The 23,167-nt window shown below is 49.4% G+C and overlaps 1 long non-coding RNA gene across 1 annotated transcript; it reads right to left on the bottom strand.

Annotated features, from left to right (window-relative positions):
• Positions 1 to 1,791: 1,791 nt before the first annotated feature.
• LOC120099866 (uncharacterized) lies at positions 1,792 to 22,757 on the bottom strand. Its single transcript, XR_015651723.1, has 2 exons — positions 22,711 to 22,757; positions 1,792 to 3,037 (listed from the first exon to the last, which is right to left on the bottom strand). It is a non-coding gene; the product is annotated as an uncharacterized LOC120099866 (long non-coding RNA).
• Positions 22,758 to 23,167: the final 410 nt, after the last annotated feature.

Genomic DNA, 23,167 nt, shown 5'->3' with positions numbered 1-23,167 from the left:
CCATGGCAATGACCCCTAGTGGCCATCTTTAATTAACTTGGAATCAGAGTTGCCAAATGAGCTCTTCCAGTAAATTGCTTAGGAGCCCAGGCAGTCACGCGTCCCCTCCTCTGTCCTCTGCCCCCTCTGCTCCTACCCAAGAGGATGATGAGGCAAGAAATTCTCAGCCTGGCTTCTCTCGCCACCCTCTGGACTTGCCTGCCATGGTCAGGGAGGAGCTCAGATTTAGAGCAGGAAGAACAGTACTGATAACAGCAGTTCATACACATTGTCTCCTCAGTCTTCACAGCAAGGCTGGCAGGGGATCACCACCTCTTCCTGACAAGGAAACGCAGGCGTGGAGAGGTTAAGTCAGTAACTGGCAGAGTTGGGATTACACGAAGGCTGCCTGAGCCCAGGGTCAGCACCCTCATGCCTCTGCCGGAGATGACGTCTGCGGGCTCACCAGCTCGCCCCTTTCTGTGGAGCTGGAGTTCTAACTTTCCAGCTGTGTGACCCCGGGCCACTCGCTTCACATCTGTGATGTGCTTACTCTCCTGAAACGGGGCTGGGATGGGGATTAAGTATATCAGAGGGTGGGCAAGGTCCCCAGCAGCAGGATTAGCACCATTGGATGTTACCAGAGACTTCCTGCCATCTCACCATGATGTGGTTTTAGAGGCAAAATGACGCGCAGGTCTGGATAATAAGTATGATCACAGGCAGCCTGGCTCCACAGGCTTCCCACAATTTACCTCCCACCTCTTGGCAAATCTTTGTTTGTATGTTTGTTTTGGGTTTGAGGAGGTTGGTTTTTTGTTTCTTTTTTTGTCGTTGTTGTTGTTTTGTTTTGAGACAGGGTTTCTCTGGGTAGCCCAGGCTGTCCTAGAATTCACTCTGTGGACCATGTTTGACTTGAGCTCAGAGATCTGCCTGCCTCTGGGATTTTAAAGGTGTTTACCACCATCCAGGTTCCTTGTCAAATCTTAATGGCTTTATCTTCAAAATACACCAGAATTAAGCCAGGGCTCGGTAAAGGCCCCATCCTGACAGGTGAGAGGAGGCAGCCACTAGATTATTGCCAGAGAGAAGGGACCTCCTTACTTTGGCAAGAACTTTGTTTTATTTTGAATGACATGAAAACTGTAATATGCTTGAGAGGTGATCAGTTGTGCCCCTTGATCAGTATGCCCTTGCCACTTTAGCTGAGCATGATCACCAATAGCTGTAAGCCAAGCATTTGCAAGACACAGGCAGGAGGATTGCAGGTTCTAGGCTATCTCAGACTATGTAGAAAGTTCCAGGCTAGCCTGGGCTACAAACTGAGACTTTGTCTCACAAAGGAAAAGAGGAAAGAAAGAAAGGGAAGCAGAGGATGTGAGCCATTCCAGTGCTGCTGGTGTAGCTTAGCAGGATGGTATATGCCTGGCTTGTGCATCCTGAGAGGGAGCAAGAAGAACACTCATGCGGTGGGAAAGGCGTGGCATCATGTGTTCCTAGCTGGTGGAAGTTAGAGGCCAGAGGATCAGAAGTGCAAGGTCAGCCTCAGCCTGTGTTATGTGAGGCAAGTCTGGAAAAAAGGAGGGAGCTGGAAAGATTGGCTCAGTGGCTAAGAGCACTGGCTGATCTCCCAGAGAAACGAGTTTGAATCCTAGCACACACACACCTCCGATCACCTGTAATTCCAGTTCCAGAGGATTCAGTGCCCTCGTCTGGCCTCCTTTGGCACCGTACATGCAAGCAGGATATATACCCTACACATTAATAAACAACAACAACAACAACAACAGCAACAACAACAACATCCAGGCATAATGGTACGTGCACACCTTTAATCCCAGTACTTGGGTGGCAGGAGCAGGCAAATTTCTGAGTTTGTGGCCAGCCTAGTGTACAGAGTTCCAGGACAGCCAGGGCTACACGGAGAAACCCTGCCTCGAAAAAAAAAACATAGACAGACAGATAGACAAACATAATTTTTAAATATTCAAACCAACGAAGAGTAAGAGAAAGAAAAAAACCACTCGATGCTCAGTAGAGAAAGAATGGGGGGGGGGGATTACAACTGGAAGCAATCAGATCCATTAGGTGGTTACCGGGATTTGTTGCCAGACAATAGTGAATCATTTAGCTTGTGACTCTAAGCAGGAAAGAGGGTGGTGGCTGAGTTATAGACAGCTTGTAGGCAAATGGGCAGAGTTGGCCTCATTTTCAGCACCACTAAAAGAACAGCTCTCAGCCGGCTAGGCTTGCGAGGCTCTCTGACCAGAAACCAGACTAATCAAACCTCCTACACATTCCCCCACCCCGTACTCCACGGAGCCCCGCATCTTGGGGAATGGGTCTTGGCATCCTTCGTCTGTAAAGATCCCACCTTTAAAAACAGTTTGCTACCTTCTAAAGAGAAGAAAACTACCGCGCACAGCGTCTGATGGCCTCTGAGTGAACACAAGCCCCACACGCACCACAGGACTCGGGATGCGGTGCGGGGTCGGGGAGGGCGCAAGGGCAATACCTCTGAATTAAGTCTGTCATTCCCAAGGCTGGAGAATTAAAAACGAAGCCGGGTCTGACGCAAGTTGTGGGGAGGAGTGGGTGGGAGAGTGTGGGGCGCGGTCTAACCACAGGACTTTCTGCCCTGCACCGCTGTGGTGTGTCTCTGCTGTCCAAGCTAAACTCCTGGAGAAGGAAGAACGGAGATGCTTCTCTGAGAACTGGGCTGTCTAGTTGCCTCATAGCCTCATGTGCCAATGGTCATATCCTCCCTCCAGGGCAGTCAGGATGCAATCCCAGAGCCTCTTTGTTACTGGCGCCTCCTGAACGAAGTCTAGTTCCCATGAGATTCCTTCTCTGGTGATCAACATGATTCTTTTTCCAAGTTTGGGTGGTGCCGTTGGGGCTCTAGAACTGAATAAATCTCCCTCTCAGGCTCTTCCCTGGAACCATCTCTACTGAGGTGCTGGGAGCAGAGATCAAAGACCCGAAGGCTTCCTGATTTCTTGCTCAGAAATGACCTCCAGGTTTCCAGCCTCCAAAGACATGCTTTTTCTCAACTTCCCTGTGGAGAGGGAAAAGAAGTTCCAGTGAGATGTCCACTTTAGCTGTTTCCCTTAAGTTACCTGTGGGAGCCCTCCTTGGATCAACACTAGTGCCACAGTGCTAAGCCTGCCACAAACTACAACTTCTCTGTTAATGTCCAGCTTCACACATGACTCCCTGGCCAGCACGCTGACTGACTCTCTGTCCAGCACACTGACTGACTCCCTTAGAAAACAGTGGGCAAATACACAAACATGGTCATGCCTAGGACGGGGTTTCTTGGTGTGACTCTGAAGGCTTCAGGCCTCTGAGGAAACCTGTCTCCATCATTCAGTGAAGTCGATTTCTCTTTGATGGTCTCAATCTTAGTTTCTCTATTTTTGAAATAGAGGACAACCAAGTCCCTCTCTGGTTGTCCAAGCAAACTACTGGTCCCAGGATTCTCTTGGAAACAGTCTACACCAAAAGATGCCTAGAAGAAGCCTTTTTCCAAGCCCCAACCAAGCTACTTCCCAGAATCTTTCCAGACCCTTCTGACTTCTACTGAGCCCCAAGCAACCATTTCTCATCTGTAAAACAGACAATCCCATTTTACAGTTGGGAAAAGTGAGGCCTGGAAGTCAACTGTCCTACCTTTCTCCACTTCCTTAAACCAAGACTTGTAGTGAAGGGCCTCAGCCTTCAGCCAGTCACCATCAATACCCCTTGCCACCCCCCAGAACTGTTACTGTTGCCATTTGAGGGGGGGGTTCATTATATTGTCCCGACTGGTCTCAAACTCCTGCCTCCTTTTTCAAGTGCTGGGATTTACCGGCATCGTACCACTATGTCTGATTCCTCTCAGATATGACACCGAAAGAGGCATAAGGAACTAATAAAGACGTCTGCTCACTGCTCCAGGAACAAGAGGATCCAGCTGCCCTTCATCAAAACATTGGCTTCTTCACCCAAGCACCAGGAGAATGGGGCTTCTCTGATTAAACAAGACAAAATTTCAGCAGCGCCTTCACCATGGTGCCTCAATGTCCCCTACAAGGAGCCTGCATCCTCCATCTGACATTTTTGTTTTAGCCCAATGGGTTGAAGAGGTTAAATAACCCAGCTAAGGTCACCTAGTGAAAGTGTGGAACTTGGGGTCTCGAACTCACCCATGCCTCAGTATCTGAGAGGACAGGAGCCCCCTTCTGGATCCTGATGAGCAGAAGCGGGAGGAGGGGTGGGATAGAAAATGAAGCGGCCTGGGAAGAGTTTTCCACACAGTGCTAGGGTAGAAGCCACTTCATTATGAGGACCCCTCCATCTTTGCATATGCTAAACCAAGCAAAGGAGTCCCTTTGGATCGTCTCCTTGGCAGTTGCAGACGTCCCACCACTCCCTGCCCCGGGTGTACCTGTCTGCTCGGGAGCCAGAAAAAAAAAAAAAAAAGAAAGAAAGAAAAAAAGAAAAAAAAAAGTCTACCATCTTTCCACGTCTTGCTAATTCTGGCATTTTTAGAAACCGAGAGGCAACTGATTTTTAATTAGCTGGAATGATGGACTGTCAGGAGCTCTGGTATTTAAAAATATCTGCGAAAACAACTATTACACATTACATGTTGCTGCACTCATTCTGCAGACGTACCAGGTTCCTGGAGTAGGTCTGCTTTCTGTGGCCCACCTGCCAGCGCAAGGTAGTGGACAAGAAACCTGGCATGGGAAAACATGAAGTCTGGAATGACACCGTCGACGCCACCTCCCAGCCCTGCCAGTGTAGGGTGGGGACCGTGCAGGAGTGTGTTAAGGGAGGGAGACTGGGTGCGGTTTTCACCTCCACACTGCCAGGAGTGAAGACATTTTGCGCCGCACCTCCAGTCCTCAGAAATAACAGTGAGTGCCTGCTCCGAGCGGGTACTGGGGGCACTGCGAAGAGACTGCACGCTAAGAACAGGTCGCTATTAATTCCTCAGTGTCCTGGGGACTGTCTTTGACTTTGAACTTGCAGCAGCCCAGACCTCTGCAGGACTCAAGCAGCGCTGAATCGAAAGTGCCCTCGGGCTAGGGAAGTCTGAGCTCTAAATTTATCTTAGGGAACCTCATTTGGCTACCAGAAATCCCAAATTCCTGGTCTTCCAGCGTACACACCGCACACAGTAGGTGCTGAGAGTCACGTATAATTCTCTGCGAGTTCCCTTCTTGGCGCCTGCGTGCTCCGGCGCCTTGGGCTCCCCCTGCTGACTCCCGCGGTAACAACCTGAGCAAACGCAGAACGCGTGCTACGTATCCTTCCTTCCTCTTCCTTCCTTCCTCCCTTCTTCCCTCTCTCCCTCCCTCCTTCTCTTCCTCCCTCTCTTCCATTCTCCCTCTATCCCCTCCTCCACCCCTTTTCTTCTTCCTCATTATTATTGCATTCTAGTAATATAATTTACAAATAATACATAACAATATATTATTGTGTTCTAATAATATAATATATAAACAATATATAGCAATATATTATTGTATTCTAGTAATATAATTAGCATCACACAAATCGGAGAGGTGCTCTATGGAAGAGTTACACTCCATTCACTGAAATTTTAATTTGAAGGGACTCTATGCTTAAAATTTGCTCTCTCACCTCGTCTCTACCTCAGACCAAGTAACTCATAAGACACTGCCAAGATCTTATTTTCACACGTTATCCTGAATGCAAAGACTAAAAAATTTAAATGCTCTGGTCTGCCCAATAAATACTGAGAACTCTAGTTTCAAGTGCCAAGGCTAACACTAATTGAGTGCACACTGTATACATGAGGCATTGTTGGGCTTTATATTGACACACTTACCCCTCACAACCCTTACATCAGGGTGGGACTGTTACCCTCCCCATTTAAAGGCTGAAGGCACCCACGCTCCCAAAAATTAGTACCCAGGTCACACAAAACTGGGGAAAGGTTTTAAACTGAGGTAATTTCCAGAGCTAAGACCCCAATCCCCACCTTATACCAAGGAACATTGTGATCAACAAACTAACGATAATTAAAAACAAGAAACTTTTGGTGAGCTGGGTGTGGTAGCACACACATTTGATCCCAGAACTCAGAAGGCTGAGGCAGGCAGATCTCTGAGTTCAAGGGCAACCTGGTCTACAGAGCGAGTTCTAGGACAGCCAGAGCTACACAGAGAAACCCTGTCTTGAAAAGCAGGAGGGGGTGGGGACTATAGGAGGGTGACTTACAAGTTTGATAGTAGCCTGGTCTACACATCAAGTTTAGGTAACCAGGGTTACATAGTATTAAATTAAATAATAAAAACACATTAGGAATAGCTTCAAAATATCCCTTATTCTCTAAATAATCTTTTATAACTTTTTCCTACAAAGAGAGATAGATGTTTTATTCAGACAGAGCTGTTGGGGTTTCGTGATCATTTGTACCACCAGCAGCTGTAGCGTGAGTAAAAACGTCACCCACATTTCCAAGAGAAGATAAGGTTTTAGCCAGGCAGCGGTGGTGCGCACCTTTAATCCCGGCATTTGGGAGGCAGAGGCAGACAGATCTCTAAGTTCAATGCCAGCCTGGTCTATAGAGCAAATTCTAGGACAGCCAGGGCTACACAAAGGAACCCTGTCTTGAAAACCTAAACAACAACGACGACGACAACAACAACGATAACAAAACAACTTGCAGATTGGGGCTGGAGAGGAAACTAGTGTTGAGGAGTGTGTACTAATACAGACGAACTGTCCAGCATTTCCCAAGTATCTGTAATTTCAGATCAAGAGGCTCTGAAGTTCTCTTCTGACTTTTGTTGGCATCTGCACTCACAAGCACATACCCACATGAACACAAGCGCATAGTTGAAAATTGAAATAAAAATAAAGCAGCGTTCAGCAGTGCCTTTAATCCCAGCACTCTGAGTTCTAGGGCAACCTGTTCTACAGAATGAGTTCTAGGACAGCCAGGCTACACAGAGAAACCCTGTTTTCAAAACCCAAACCAACCAACCAAACAAACAAACAATTGACTGATTTGAGGACTGGTCCACTTCTCTTTGATGCTCTCTGCCAAAGCAGAATCATCGACCTCATCCTTGTTCCTAGGGTCCGCAGCAGTTGCCCTCACCAAGCTCCTGAATATAGCTCTGCCCTGGGCTGAAAGTGCTGTGGTGTGGGTCCCCTGTGGGAAAGGATGCCACTGTGAGAAAGCCTGAGGGTGCCACTTTCTCCTCTCATTGGCACTTCCAAGGTACCATAACTGTGGTCTGGACACAGGACATTAAAAGGTCCCCTCCAGCCTGGTGTGGTGGCACACACTTTTTTCCCTTTTTTAACCTATGTGAGTACACTGCAGCTGTCTTCATGCACACCAGAAGAGGGAGGGCATCGGATCCCATTACAGATGTGGTTGCTGGGAATTGAACTCGGGACCTCTGGAAGAGCAGTCAGTGCTCTTAACCACTGAGCCAGCTCTCCAGCCAATGGCACACACTTTTAATCCCAGTACTCAAGAGGTAGAGGCAGGCAGATATCTGTGAGTTCAAGACCAGCCTGGTCCACAGATCGAGTTCCAGGACAGCCAGATTTCTAAGTGACATCCAGGAGAAGCAGTAAATGCCCATTTTTGTGAGGATTTCAAAAAAGGTGAAGTGCCACAGGTGCTATGGGTGGGGGGCATGCGCAATGAATTTTGAGACAAGAAGCTTTGTCTCAAAATAAAACATAACAAAAACAAAAACAAAACAAAAACAAAAAAATCCCAAAAAACCCCAAAACAAAACAAAACAAAAACAAAATAAAGAAAAAGGTTCACTGCAATGTGGAAGTCAGATATGCATTCTGTGATTTTTCTCCTGGCCCCAGCCTTCCCTGGCACCTTGTATCCTAACTGATGGTATGCATTACTCGCCACGGTACTCCAGGCCCTGTGTACAGGTCTGACACAGACTAGAAGCTGAGTTCACTGCGCATGCCCCCACCCATAGTATCCATAGCTATGATCACCCATCTTATTTTGAAATCCTCACAAAAATGGGCCTGGCTGTCTGTCACTTAGAAATCTGGATTTGCCTTTTGCCCTCTGCCAGGACAAGAAGCAGCCTCTGAGCGTCTGTGGAAAAGCTCCTGACCAGCCAGATAGCCACATGCCTGCCTTTGATTCTTAAAGCCTAGCCCCAATAGAAACTCAAAAACCAGAGATGTCTTCTTCCTAAAGCCATTGGAAATCTGAGGCCCAGAGAATCCGATCCACTGGTATTTTTTTGAGGCATTCTTAATGCATTTGTGGTCACAAGGATATGTAACAGCTTTGTGGTTCCATGACATTCCACAGTATGTTCCTGTGTTTAGTATGAACAGACAGTGCGCACAAATCCACACAGATGTGCATGTAAAACTGTGTTTGAACACAGGCTAACCATAGACCTAGGAAGGCAGTCAGAAGCGAGTCTGTATCTTTGGGAAAGAAGAATGGAGTCACTTCAGGGCACAAGAGCTGGTTAATGCCCCATTGCTGCAGAAGATCAGTTTGAGGGTATATAAGGGTGTGCACGCATGCACAAGAATATGTGTTCACAGGCAACATCCTCTCAGGATGTTGTGTGTATACACAGACAAGACACACTGCAGTGTGGTTCTATGTCTGGAGGTCAGTGGTTGTGACATGTGTGTACATTTACAACTCTTTTCCAACCTGGTTTGTGACACCACGGCCCTGTCCTGGGCATACATGTGTACATATATGCATGCCCATGTGACTGTGTACAGTCTAATCCCCAGGCCTGTGAAAGAGACTGTGTGTGATGTGTGTGTTTGTATGTTTGCATGTGAAGTTTCTAAGTGAGACTCACATAGCTGCTTTATTTACATGTACATTCTAGCTTATAACAATGTCCCCAATTCTGTGAGCATACAAGGGTCCTCTGTCATAAAGACTGAACCAAGCAGGTCCTAGGACTGGCTAAGTACCTGGGGAAGACCTTGACCAACCTTTGTCTGGAGCCCACTCCCTGTGACCTCTAAATTTCTGCTTCTGGCAGGATCTCAGCTGTCCATGGTCACAGACTACCTCCCCCCCCCCCCCAGACGTCCCTTTAACTCACAGTCCCTTTTCCATCCAGGGGGCTGAGAGTTGGGGGATATTCATCTCGGGGAGTTTTTGTTCCGCCTCATGAAAGGCCTCAATGGCTGGGAATACCATTCTAATTACGGGGAAGCCCAGCTTATGTGGGGGACACAAAGGGCTGTGGTCTCATAGCAGCTCTTTCCATCCGTCAAATAAGGCTGTCTAATGACGGGGCGAGAGCCGTGAATGCCTTAAACAAACTCAAAAAGGAGGGAAAATAAAGCCGCCGGGGGCTTAAAATATATTAAATTACCCTGAGTAGGACTGGCTTTGCAGGCACTGGTTGGAGAGGCTGTCCAGGCTGAGTTCTGCTATTCACGTGGGGAGGGGGGAGAGGGGTCAGCAGGTCAGGTGGGGAGGGGTTCACAGAGCTCTGGCTCATTCTCATGCTAACATGGGGACATGCTGCAGGCTTACTGAGCTGGAAAACAGAAATGAATTTGCTATAATCCTCCTCCTCCCTCTGCAGACCAGAAGCTTTGCCTAATTGCAGCCCTTGGAGCCTGCTGGGCTTTGGGACATGGCCACACCCTGGATCCAGCACCCCTTGACCCCCCCACCCTCTCTTTTCCATTCCTCCTTCTTTGGGGCTCATGGATGAGTGTGCTTCAGGGCTCATCTGAAGGAATAGGAAAAGCAGGCAGTGGGGAATTAGTGGACAGGAGAGGACCAGGTATATGTGTGCCACGCACACCGTTGGGAGAAGTAGTTACTCCCAGTCTTAGCTATCCCTTTACACATGAGCACACTACCTAGATACATATAGCTCTTTACTATTCTGCACCCCCTTACACATAGAACCCCATGAATGCACACTTTCACAGGCACAAATATATCTTCATGCAGTCTATAGACACGTGTTAACCTTTCCATGGGCAAACACAGCACACATGCGCTCTCTCTCTCTCTCTCTCTCTCTCTCTCTCTCTCTCTCTCTCTCACACACACACACACACACACACACACACACACACACACACACATCTCTCCTTACCCCTTCTCTTGGAAGAGGTTTCCGTCTGTAACCCAGGCTGGCCTAGAACTCACTGTGTAGTCCAGGCTGGCCTTAAATCCACACTCCTTCCTCAGCCTCTGGAGTGTGGCATTACAGGTGTTAGCCACCAAATGAGTTACACAAGGTTCTTTACAGACATTCCTGAATAAGACACATTTCTTCCCAAGTAAGCATATGCTACCTCCCAGACATGAACACACACACACACACACACACACACACGCATGCACACTTGCACATGCACACACACATGAGCTCACACACTTTCAAATGTAATGCCAGAAGCATGGACCTGGTACAATTTCAATGTTTTTTTTTTTAATTTATTTATTCACTCTACCTCCTGCTCACTGCAGTGTTTAACAGCAGAGGATTTGATGCATAGATGACAGAAGGTGGCTCTTTCCCAGCCTTAGCTGAGTCAACACTGCACTGTTTGTAACTGCTACAAGATCTTGGATAAATCTGTCCCAATCTCTGGGTCGCCATTTTTTTTAAAAAATATTTATTTATTTATTTATTTTGCCACTAACAGGAATGCTCAAATTGATTGAGGGGAATACGTACCTGTAACTCCAGCACTAGGGAGGCTAAGGTAGGAGGATCAGGAGTTCAAGATATGTCTGGGCTAAGTGACACACACACACACACACACACACACACACACACACTCACGCACACAAATAGAGGAGAGATTACTTGAACTAAATGTTCTAGAAAAACTCTGCCAGCTCAAAATTAAGAGCCATCTCAGGGACTATGCCTTCTGCCCCTCCCCTGTTTCTGCACACTTAATGTGAACACACGCACACACTGCTGGCACACACACGCCTCCACAGTGTGCCTAACAATGACTCTCTTCAGTGTTCACGTGGTTATAAAAAGATCCACTGTGAAGCAGTAGCCAGCATCCTTCCTGTTGTAGGTGGGGACGCCTCCTTCTCACCCACTTTCAGGCCTGCCTCGGTAGCTTTGTTCAGGAGACTCTGCCAGTTTGGGAAACAGCGATGACAGGTGTGGCTGTGAATCATCCAGCCCCACGGTGTGGCGCCAGGGACCCAGGAAAGGCATTCAAACCTGCTGTTCTCTCCCAGGGCGCCCTCTGCCGGTGGACCTGTGATAGAGGGCTCTGGAAGAAGCCCGCTCTAAGGCACGAGAGTATGAACGGTGAAATCTATGCCGCTGGGTTTCCGCTCAGCAGTGAGAGGAGCTTGGAAACTGCAGAGCCAGCGTGGAACCAAAACCACGAAGCTAAATGGTACAGGGGCATGAAAATCGCAGCCTCTTGTCTGTAAAGGCTTCTACTAACACTCTGCCCCTCCATCCTCCACAGATCGCTAATGAAGGTTGTGTGGAGGATGTCAGCGCCAAGGCCTGGTGGGAGAGGGGTGTGAGGGTGCAGACCCAGAGTTAGCCCTGGTTGCTGATCTCTGGTGTATTTGACGCTTTAAGCAAACAAAGAAAGCAGGTGAAAAGCCCTAGAAAGTGCCAGAGCCCCTTTCTTACCCACCATGGCTGAGAAGGAGTAGGCTTAGAAGCGTGTAGAAAAGCCTGCCTAGGGCTTCTGCAACCAGGGCCAAAGGAGATCACAGCCAGTTCTCTCTGCTGGCGAGGACTGTGCTAACCGATTGTGGAGAATGAGGGCATCCCTCTGCACTATGGTGCAACAGGGGTCCTCTCTGCCTATAACCCCAGCTGCAGGAAGTGGTACGTTGGCTTCATGTAGCCAGAGCAAGAGGCCTGGCAACCTAAGGCAAATTGTCTTGAAGATGAAAACACCATACGCAGGAGTCCTGAATCCTTTCAAAGAAACAAGGGGAGTGTTTAAGGTGAAGGGAAGAGGCCAGAGGTTCCTGGTCAACCCCTTTTAGAGGTGTCATGTTGGCACTATGTGTACAATCATTCTCAGGAGCTACAGCTGCTCCCTGGGCAGCACAGGAGAGCTTCTGCTCCCTTCTTGGCCCACACAGGGGCTCCACAGGCCACAGACCAAGACAAGGGCGGTGAGAACTGGGAGGAAGAGACGGTATTGTAGAGATCTGAGGAGGGCAGCGCTTAGCTGGAGCGCAAGCTGAGGTGTCTGCTCCAGGCCTTTCTTGTGTGACCAGATTCAAAGGAGAAGGGGTTTCCCAGCAGTTGCTCCAGGCCTCTGCCCCCCCCCCAGCTCCCACCCCACCAGGTAGACTAATCAGATCTGAAGCTACCCGTGCTCTGCTCCCACTAGACTAGGCCCCACCCCTGGTCTTTAGGAGGAATGAGGCTGGTTCCTTGAAGGGCAGCAAGGGTGTGCACAAGAGTTTGACTAGAAATGGGGGAAATTTGAACACAGAAGGGAGAAAGTATGGGCTTAAAACTCTTCTCGTTCCTGCTATGATCTGAGCCTATCCACTGCCCTAGAAGGGAGAGCATTTTGTTCCTGCAGCAAGCGGTCTCCTCAAAACCATGGATTTGTAAAGAACATGCACTCTCACCAATAAGGCACTTCAACATTAACCCATGAAGTCTGCCAACTGGAATTTCAGAGTCTTCTCCAAATCAGCAAGGGATCCCTGTGGAGTTCTCAGTTCTTGCTTCCCTGGGGCGGACACCTGAGGTTTTGTTTTTTTGTTTTTTTGTTTTTTTTTGTTTTTTGTTTTGTGTGTGTGTGTGTGTGTGTGTTTTTTTTTTTTTTTGCCATCCCCATCTTTAAACCTATCTCCTAAAGCCATTTATCCCTCACTCCAATGCCCTGCCCTGCAGCTACCACCTGCAACTCACAAAGAGAAACAAGATCGTGCTGTTTGGTAGAATATTACTTAAATAAGCAGCTGAGTTTGACCTTGTTTCTTCAGTGTTTATTTGCCAGGACTGGATAGGACCTGGAAAGTCTGGTCTCTGAACCCAGATTCTTTGGTTAATCTGATGGAGCCTCCAGCAGTCCCCCTTCCCCAACCTGGCTTAAGCAAGAGCTCTGCCTGCAGCTCCCCCTAAATTTGTCGGCTCACATCTGACCTAACCACAGAGCCCTCAGAGTCCTTCCTAAGTTGGCAGGGATATGGAGAATGGGTGTGCAAAGGCCAACCATGGTCGGTGTAAGGAGAATATTTTAGGGGACACACACACACACACACACACACACACACACACACACACACATTTGCGCCCATGTCTTGTATATCTGAACATCCGAACGTTCAGACCCTATAATCCTGCGTGGCCACCTTCATGGGCCATGCAAGAGCTGAGCGGCAGAGCTGGGCTTGGTGAAGGACTTTGGACTGATGTTTGTAAACACAGATCGAAATCGGGAGAGAGCCAAGTGAAGACAAAGCCACTTTCCTCCGCTCATTTAGAGAAATCTCCACTTAGCAAACACTTTCATTTTCAGGGCTGCTCGTGGCTATCCGAAGGTCTAGAAAAATCACTGCCTCGGTCGAAATGTATCCTGGAAAGAGTCCCGGGGACAGGCGCACAGAAAGCACAGATGTCCGGAAGAATGTATGGGTGGAAAAGAAACGCGCCCCCAGGACGCCAACGCGCTACTTGGGGGTTACTATACAGCTTTCCTGTGATCTTTAAAAAAAAATGGATAGCAGCTCGCCTAAGTTTTTATACCCTCTGGGAGGCAAGCACGAGGGTATAGGCAGAGCAGGCTACCCCTTCCAACCTCTGTGCGTTCTGAACCCTTAGCTGCGACGCAAGCTTAGTTCATTCGGTGCAGCCGGGTTCCTGGAAGTGCCACCCTACCCCACCCTCCGCAACTGGCCCGGGTATTTGCAAAATGTGTTATCTGGATCCTTATATTCTCCAAGACTCAAGAGCCAGACCAAACTATAAGGCCGGAGCGGAGAAAATGGGGGATATGGCACTACATCAAGGTACCAAAATTGGTAGGAGAAACGGACATCTCAGACCTCGGTTTCCAGTATTTTGCTCAGTGTCTGAGGAACGCACTGGCAGGTTTATGCAAGTTCAACTTGTAAAAGCCCCTGTGGCAGAAATGGAATGAGGTTTCCCAAAGGCCTTGCATTCTCGGTGCTGACTTTTCCTATCAATGGGAGAGACGCAGGCTATTGACCCAGCGGCCTCCTCCTCTCGGCCTATTGTCGCGGCTCAATCACGCACTTACCGGAAGAAAAGCGAGTTTATCTTAGCTTGGAGGAGCTTCGTGGGGGTGGTGTGTGTGTGTGTGTGTGTGTGTGTGTGTGTGTGTGTGTGTGTGAAGGGTGGGGAAAATTCTGCAACCAGGACTGTGCAGATGGGTTGAGGATAGACACTTTCAGAAAAGGACCAATTTCCCTTTCACAATGAGCGCTAAGTACCTGACAAATGGGGCTGGTGTTTATTCATGAGCAGGTACTTTGGAGATGGCGATTAGAACAGCCGCCCTCGCTGCCTAGCCAAGGTACTTAAAGCCGGGCAGGTGCAGCTCGGCGCGCGGTCCCAGCGCACAAAGCCCGTGGCCGCCGCGGCGCGGAGAGGGGGCGGGATGCGGGGCGCGCGGGCCCGGAGGGCGCGCCGAACGCAGGCACCTTAGCCCTTTGTTCCTCTTCTGGGGCCAAGGCCACTTCACAGAGGGGCGCCCCGGGAAAACCTCCCCTCTAATTACCAGGAATTTCCCTCTAACCCTCCTCTGGGAGCCCAGCCGAGCAGCTCTTGGGCTGGAGGCCGCAGAGGCTCGTGGGATCTGGCCTTGCGTTTACATTAATGTCTCCCGGGAGTTAACTATTGGCTAACCAGCTAACTAACTGGACAACTAGGACGGGACGTGGAACCCAGGCCTGGGAACCGCGCTGGCACCCGCCGCTGAGGCGCCACCTCTGGCGGTGCGGACAACCTCGGGCTTTCAGGTTTTGTTTCAACTCCAAAGGGAGAAAATTGGGGTCTGTCTCATTCTCCAGTTTACTGGCGCCAAGGTCGTGGGACAAACCCGATCTTGCCCTCACCGCGGCGGCTACGGAATCCCTAAGAACCACCGGCTTTAGTGACATCCTCGTCTCGGTAGTGAGAGCTTGGCGGGCACCAGCCCGGGCACAGAGTGCGGCCTCCTCCGTGCTTTAGACGAGGACAGCTCCAGATCTAGGCCTGGCACTGTGTGGGGCAAACCCTAAGCTGCTGAAGTGCTGAATGTCAGTAATGTCCCGAGGTCGGAAACACCAGTGGTGTGCGTCCTCCTGGGGCCTGTCTGGACTGCTCTCTGTTGCTGTTTTAAATCGTTTCGAAAAGCTCACTAAGATAACTTATCTCCAGTCCACAGAATCAGACAGAAGAAATATGTCTCAAACACTCTGGGTTCCTCTTGGGGAGAAAATTCTTTGTGGATGATAGAAAACAAGAGACAGGGGGAAACGTTATCACCCACCACTAGGCGACTTTTTACATTTCCCACTGCTAACAACCCTCCCAGCTCTCCCTTGTTAGTCACATCGTGCTTATTGACATCCATGAGAGACTTTTCTAGAACCTCAAGGTTAGAATAAATTACAGAGATACGGTAAGACTGATTCTCAGGCAAATCCGATACCCGAGATATTCTGATTTTTCAGTCCGATGGACAGTGACGAACCAGAGGCACCGAGAGGAACACTGCGAAGGAAGACTGAGTGCCCAAGACCCTAACTGCACAGGCACCAGTCAGTCTTCTGCTGGGTAGGACAGAGAAGTGAGCCTGCCGCCACAGCAGCCAGGGCTAAGAAAGAAATACTTCCCCTCGCGGCTCCTGCCAGGGACTGAGTTAGAGTTCCAAGGTGAGAGTAATTTGGATACCTCCTGAGCCAAAGAGACACTTAGGATGAAGGAAACCAGTACTGCCAGGCAAGACACCAGAGGTCGAGGTGCAGCGCTCAGTTCCCCGCCGGACCCTTTAAGAAGGGCTTTCTGGCCCGATGGTTGGGTAAATGTTTGAGGTCGAGGAGCCCAAGACGTCGTCGCTGAAGTTCTTAAGCTAAAAGAACAGGTATCCTGCACCACTGAGGGCAGGGGGCAAATCAAGACCTATAGACCCACAGATGCACAAGGCCTCCCAGGTCCCAAAGTAGCTACCGGTCCTTGCTAGGGCAGGAGCAAATACAGGTAGGGAATGAAAGATAGATTGAAATGGAGAGAGGTGAACTATAGATGCATGCCATGAGGTTTATATTATTCTGCTTTCAATGCCTCTCCCCCAACCCCCAGACAGGGTGTCTCTGTGTAGCCCTGGCTGTCCTGGAATTCACTCTAAAGACCAGGCTGACCTAGAACTCAACAGCCTACCTCTGCCTCCCCAGTGCTGAGATTAAAAGCTTGTACCACCACCTGCCTTCTTCCAAGACTTTTAAGGCATGTCTAATTGATATCTATGTGCTCAGGAGGAGGGCACATACCTACGTAGGTACCAATACCTATGAGTGATTTCCTTCCCATTAAGATTGTAAACAAATCATGGCCATATAATACAATAATGATATATAATATAATCTGTGATAAGGCATAATATTTTTAGAGAAGGAGGGATGTCTGGATGCGCACATTTCCCCTACCAGTTGACTGGCCAGACCCTTACTCTAAGTTTATTTTTCTAGGAGAGTTTTGGGCTAATTCATTTTTGGGCAGATACATTTATGACCTTGGTGAGCATCCTTGACTTCTGGCAAAGCCTCACTAAACAGGGCAGAGCTGAGAGCATCTTCATCAGTCTAGTGAGTTAGGTAAGCTTTGTGACTTGCCAGATAGAAGCAGGAGACACCCCCACCCCACCCCCAAAGACTCTTTAGATCAGACCTAGTGCTCTTAACCTCGACCCCAGACTCACCAAAGGCAGAAGTCTTTCACCCGAGAAGAGTGGGGTCTGGATTTGGGGGTGGCTGGAGTGGAATACAATGCTTCATCCTTACTCTGACTAGACCACCCATACTGCATGTTTTCATTAGTTGGTGATAGAGCCTCTATGTCCATCAGAGGAATCCAGAAAGTTCAAATTAAGCCTGGCACCTTGTACAACAACCATTGGGAAGTCAGTAACTGCAAAACGGCCCGGCCCCCAAACTAACTCCTTACTGCAGCAAATTCCCAGAGTTGGGGTTGGGTGAGGTAGATCTCAGGTGGATCAGGTATTCCTGCTCCCTCCTCCTCAGTCCTGTAACTTCCCTTAACCTCTTCCAACCTCTTTCGGAGTGTGTGAGGCAAAGGCTAAGGGTTCTCTACTCTAGAACTCAAATTTTCGCAATTGTGGAGTTGATGAGGAGTAAGCGAGTTTCCCCCCAGTCCCCACCTTCCTTTGGTGGAGCACCTACACAGATAACCTCTCCCTCCTCTCCTTCGTGCCCCCCAACCCTGTCTCTACACCCACCAGGCTCCCCCGGAGGAGCCTTCACCTTCCTTAAAACGCGAAAAGGAAACTCAGAATGGTTAGAAATTGAGGCTTCCCAAGCCTGGGAGCCATCCTCCTAGTACTTGTGACTTCAAATTCAGGTAGTTCTTGACACTCTCCCCCTCATTCCAAAGAGGATGGAGCCTCCCCCTCCTCCTCCTCCTCCTCTTCTCCCCCTCCTCCTCCTCCTCCTCCTCTTCCTCTTCCTCCTCCTTCTAATTCTTCTTCCTCTTCCTTTTCTTCTAATTCTTTTTTTGTTCTATTGGCACCAGGGTGCCCAGTAGTGTGGGCAGCTGAACCTGGAACAGTCTTTAGTCAAGGAAGTAGCTTTCCCCTCAGAGACCTTGGCATTCAGTTCCAATCGGCCTGGCAGTGAATGAACCCTGCCCAAGACCATGACTGAGTGCAGGTGCCTAGTCTGACAATGACTTTAGGCAAGTCCATCCCTAGACTCGGTTTCCTCATCGGCCAAGAGACAGAAAATTATAAAAGAAGGTTCCTGGCATCTCTAGGGCTTCAAAGAAGTAGGAGGGGGTACTAGTGTGTAACCCCAGCATCTGGGAAGCTTAGGCAGGAGGACTGCTACAAGTTGAAAAATAGCCTGGATTACAGAGTGAGACTACCTCAAACCAAACAAAAGCTGAAAACCCTGGACAGATAAAGTGACTGGAAGGAAACCCCTGGTGCTCTAAGGATCTTTCTTCTAGGGGGTAGGTTTCAGTTGGGGGAAAAGCCTCTGCTTCTCTAAGAAACCTCATCCCTAGATAAGAGGCTAGGCCATGCATTGGGCATGTAAGCCCTGGGACCAGGCTACCTGGGATTGATATTTGACCCAGAGGTGCTAGTTACCATTGTGTGACTTTGGGCCACTTTATTTCATCTTGGTGCCTCAACGTTCTCCTTGTTAATACATATTAATGACGGGATGATATCATGATCACAGACAAGCTAATACATGTGGCCCAGGTTAGCTAATAATGTAATCACCTCTGAGTAGAGTTCCTCCCTTTCCAGTCCTTTTGGTTTCTATAAAATATCACTATTTCTAACCTTGCCCTGCCTCCACGATTGATTTTAGTCTTCCCTGGAATCCTTCAGGAAAGGGAAGGACCAAACACCATCAAGTCAGATGGATCCCTGCCTCAGTTCACTGTCTTGTTTGTTGTGGTTCATACCGGGGATGGACCCTGGGACCTCACACAGGCACCTCTACTATCAAGTTATTTTCCCGGTGGGCTATACTTACTGACTGAGTCCAGTCACTCTCTCTCTCTCTGGAATAACCAGTACAGGCAGAGATGGCTGTTGTCCTTGGCTTGTAAGGATGAGTGAAGGAGGGATCCGGCTGAACTATCTCACTATAGGTCTACTCAGAGACAGTCACAGGTCTACTGTGCCTCCATGGCTATTGCTGTGTTCTCGCTCCTGTGGTACACACACACACACACACACACACACACACACACACACACACACCACTACCTAAGGGTGAGAATGTTCCTGTTTTGTTTTCTGCTCTAGCCCCAATGTCTATAACACTGACTGGGGCAGAATAAACCCTATATAAATAATTTAAAAAAGCAACTGTGGGAGGGATATCCAGCTCGGTGACAAGATCTGTTTTGGTAGCAGGATCTAGTCTTCTATCCAGAGGTGATGGCTAACCAACCTTATGACTAAGAAAGAAAAAAAGAACATGGTTCGGATCTACCTTCGTGAGAGTTTTCTACCTTGGGTCTGTAAGTCTCTCAGTTATCCAAAGGGACTTTCTTCCAGGGCCACCCCTCCCAACCTGCGTAGGGGTAGAGCTCTCTAAGAGTTTATATTGAAGACCTCGAGGATCAGTGAATCTTCTTTGGCTCTGCAAGATGGACTGTGATTTCCTACACCCAACTCTAGTCTCCTTAAGCACTTAGAGCCCAACCAGGAGCATCGTGTGTGTGTGTGTGTGTGTGTGTGTGTGTGTGTGTGTGTGTGTGTGTGGTGTGTGTGTGGTGTGTGTGTGTGGTGTGTGTGTGTGGTGTGGTGTGTGTGTGTGTGTGGTGGTGTGTGTGTGCGTGTGATGTGGTGTGGAGTGTGTGTGTGTGTGCGTGTGTGTGTGATGTAATGTGTGTGTGTGCGTGTGTGTGGTGTGTGGTGTGTGTGCGTGTGTGTGGTGTGTGGTGTGTGTGTGTGTGTGGTGTGTGTGTGTGTGGTGTGGTGTGGTGTGTGTGTGTGTGTGGAGTGTGTGTGTGTGATGTGGTGTGTGTGTGTGTGTGGTGTGGTGTGTGTGTGTGTGATGTGGTGGGGTGTGTGTGTGTGTAGTGTGTGTGTGATGTGGTGTGTGTGTGGTGTGTGTGTGTGGTGTGGTGTGTGTGTGTGTGTGGTGTGTGTGTGTGGTGTGGTGTGTGTGTGTGTGTGATGTGATGTGATGTGATGTGGTGTGTGTGGTGTGGTGTGGTGTGTGTGTGGGGTATGGTGTGTGATGTGATGTGATGTGGTGTGGTGTGTGTGTGTGTGGTGTGTGTGTGTGTGGTGTGTGTGTGTGGTGTGGTGTGGTGTGTGTGTGTGTGATGTGGTGTGTGTGTGTGATGTGATGTGGTGTGGAGTGTGTGTGTGTGATGTGATGTGGTGTGTGTGGTGTGGTGTGGTGTGTGTGTGTGTGGTGTGGTGTGTTAAAGTGGGAGGGAAATGACAGTAGTGGTTACTGAGGGTGATTGTTCCGAACCCCAACCCCTTCTGTCACTCGTGTGCTCACTCATCAAGTCTCAGGTACTCAGTCAAACAGCCTCAGCCTCACCGCAAGCCCATTTTACAGGTGAAGAAACCAAAATGTGATCAGAGTGAGAGTGACAGGCCTGTAACGCAGAGAGAAGGAGCCGTGTCTCCAGGAGCAGGCTGCAGGAATGCCTCAGAGTCCTGGCAGCAGGGCCACAAGCCTAAGCCACCTGCACCTCTTCCTAGTTGAGAGGCAAATGGTAACTCCTCCATTTCCTCTTTAAGGGGAATGAGAACAGGAGCCGGGCCCTTTAATTGGGTGAACTTCAGGATTGAATACATAGAGGATACGTAGAGATAATGGGTGTAACATAGGTTCAGTACACACAGATCGCTGCACCCCTGCTGCAGAGCAGTGTCTGTGCCAGTCTTTGCAAACCATGGCTGTCTAGTGGGCCCTTATTTACCCACTTATGAACTGAGGGGTGTTGGGGGGAAAACAGAGGTTCATCTAAGATGTCACATCCCGCCAGGGAGAATCAGGTGGGTGAGAGCTCTGACCCAAAGTTCCCCCTGAGGAAGATCAAGAGTCTACACCTGACTCTGTTGGTTTTATTTATTTTTTAGCTAGAGAATGATCCAGTGGTTAAAAGCACTGTCTGCTTTTTCAAAAGATCCAGGTTTGATTCCTACATCCACATGGCAGCCCACTTTAGTCTGTACAGCTCCACTTCCCAGAGATCCGATGCCCTCTTCTGGCTTGGGAGGGCATCAGGCACTCACACGTGATGCACAGATGTACCAGCAGGCAAAACACCTATATTCATAGAATAAATAAATAAAGCCATTTTGGTTCCCCTTTTAAAGAATATAAGTTTCTTCCCAGACCCCTCACCATCAGAGTGTTGGTGAAAAACTGGGCATTAAACATGCCTTTAATACCAGCGCTTGGGGTGGTGGGGAGGGGAGGGAGCAAATACTTGGAAAGAGGCAGGTAGATTTCTGCGAGTTCAAAGTTAGCTTGATTTACATTGGACAGCTAAGGCTACATAGAGAGACCTTGTCTCAAAATTATACATGTGTACACACACACACACACACACACACACACACACACACACACACACGAGTGTTGGTGGCAGATCTTCTGGGGCTGAAAGAGACTCGGTAGGTCAATGTGCACCTTCAGTCAGCTTCTCCGCGGTACACTGGTACACTAAGGTTTTGTCAGAGGATCCCATGCACCTAGCCCTTCCAGGCCACACCATGCTGGGCCAGATGGAGAGTGTGGAATTGTATGGTGTTTAGGGGGGCTCCCTTTTGTTACCGCTTCCACAAAATATTTTAAAGCAATGTTTCATTGACTGTTTTCATTTTCTTTTAATAGATCACCTGAAAGAGCTTTTCCACCCTTTTCTCATGGCCCCTGCTTGTGACTGAGACTCCAGTGTTAGGAAGGATGAAGTCCCTGAGCTTTCTTACATTGAAGTGAATATTAAAAGCAAAACAAATGCAAACCTCAACGCTTCTGAAACCGGTGCTCTATCTTTTTTTTTTAAATCCATACATCGCATCCATAAATCATTTCACCGACTGAAAAATATTGACAGTGCAGCTGAAGATGTTAGGAGAGGGAGAAGGTGGTGGAAGTTCGAGCAAGCATCCTGGACAAGGAGGAACTTGCCAAAGTTTGACCAAGAGGAGCGTGCTCTTGTGGAAAGGCAATGTTCCAGAAATGAGAAAACAGGGAGGAGAACCCCCAACTGAGGGAAAGGAACACAGTGGGAACAGCATTGCGGGTGCAGTGGGGAACACACGCTTCCGATGTCCGATTTCCAATTTACTGTGAATTTAGAAACCAGGAATCACAAGTGTTGGGACTGTATGTAAAGCAGTGTCACAGAAACGGTGTCAAATCCAGCAGGGGACAGTGGAAGACAGCTCTGACGCTGCCCTCTGTGTCTTTTAGTTAAGAGAGAGCAGGGTAGAAAGACTGGCACCTAACCTCGGAATCAGGCATGCAGGAACTGAAGGTCTTAATAGGCTAAATAAAGATCACAGCAAACCCACTAGGTTTCAGCCAACCTCATCCCACACCAGCCATCGACATTTGGCGAAAAACTTTCATTTAGGCTCTGCGGAGAGGAAAGCCAGGTAGTACAGTGAGCACTGCCAGTTCCTCTCATAGCTAAGCACACTATAGTTCTCTTACCCGCAAGGGCACTCTGACTCAGAGGAGCTCCGGTACCCTCCCTCTAGGCTAAAATCTGAACTACGGAAAGGGTGCACTGAAACCAGAGAGACGCCAAGAGATTGTTGCAGGAAAGAGGTTGAAGCAGCCGCCTTGGGGAAAGGCCAACGTTCTGCCCCAGTCTTCGCAGGGCGCCCCGACCCACTGCACCCATCCCCTGAAGTCTGACACCCTCAAAGGTCTGGAGCGGCAGCGCGCCCCCCTGAGGCCCATCGGGGAGGTTTTGCAGCATTCAGTGGTTCGTGCTGCGAGTCCAGGTCACGCAGGCCCGGCGTGGGGCGGGGCACATGGGGGTGCAGACGAACCCCGCCAAAGGTCCTTACCTCCGCGCGGGCATCCGTCCGACCAAGCGCAGTTTGCTGCTGGGACTGCGGGGCCAGAGAGGCTCCCACGGACTCGGACAGGCCCCCCCTCCCCCGCCCCAAGCCCCCAGACCTTTCGGTGGCCCTGAGGAGGGTCGCCGGGACCCAGGCACAGGCGCCGCGAGGGCGGGAGGAGGAGGCTCCTGCGGGGCGCGGCGGGGCGGGGCGGGGGTATTTGCCGAGCCCCGCCCGGGAGGGGGACGTGAGAGCGCTTATCCCGGAGAACAAAGGCAGCTGGGGATGGCTCCCCCCACCCCCTTCCTCCTGGGGCCAGCCCCTGAACTTGAACTTGTACTTGACACTTTGTCCGGAAGGTGGCGAGGAAGCCTGTCTGAGCCGGGACAGGACTGGCCCGCCACCTTCGCTCCCGCGGACCCAAAGAGCCTGTAATCCGCTGAGGCCCTTAGGGAGTCGGGAT

The sequence above is a fragment of the Rattus norvegicus genome, chromosome 1, assembly GCF_021556685.1.
Source record: "Rattus norvegicus strain SHRSP/BbbUtx chromosome 1, alternate assembly SHRSP_T2T, whole genome shotgun sequence".
In the NCBI taxonomy this organism is placed as follows: domain Eukaryota; kingdom Metazoa; phylum Chordata; class Mammalia; order Rodentia; family Muridae; genus Rattus; species Rattus norvegicus.
Note: the sequence above shows the minus strand (reverse complement) of the source record. Positions and strands in the feature narration are given on the sequence as shown.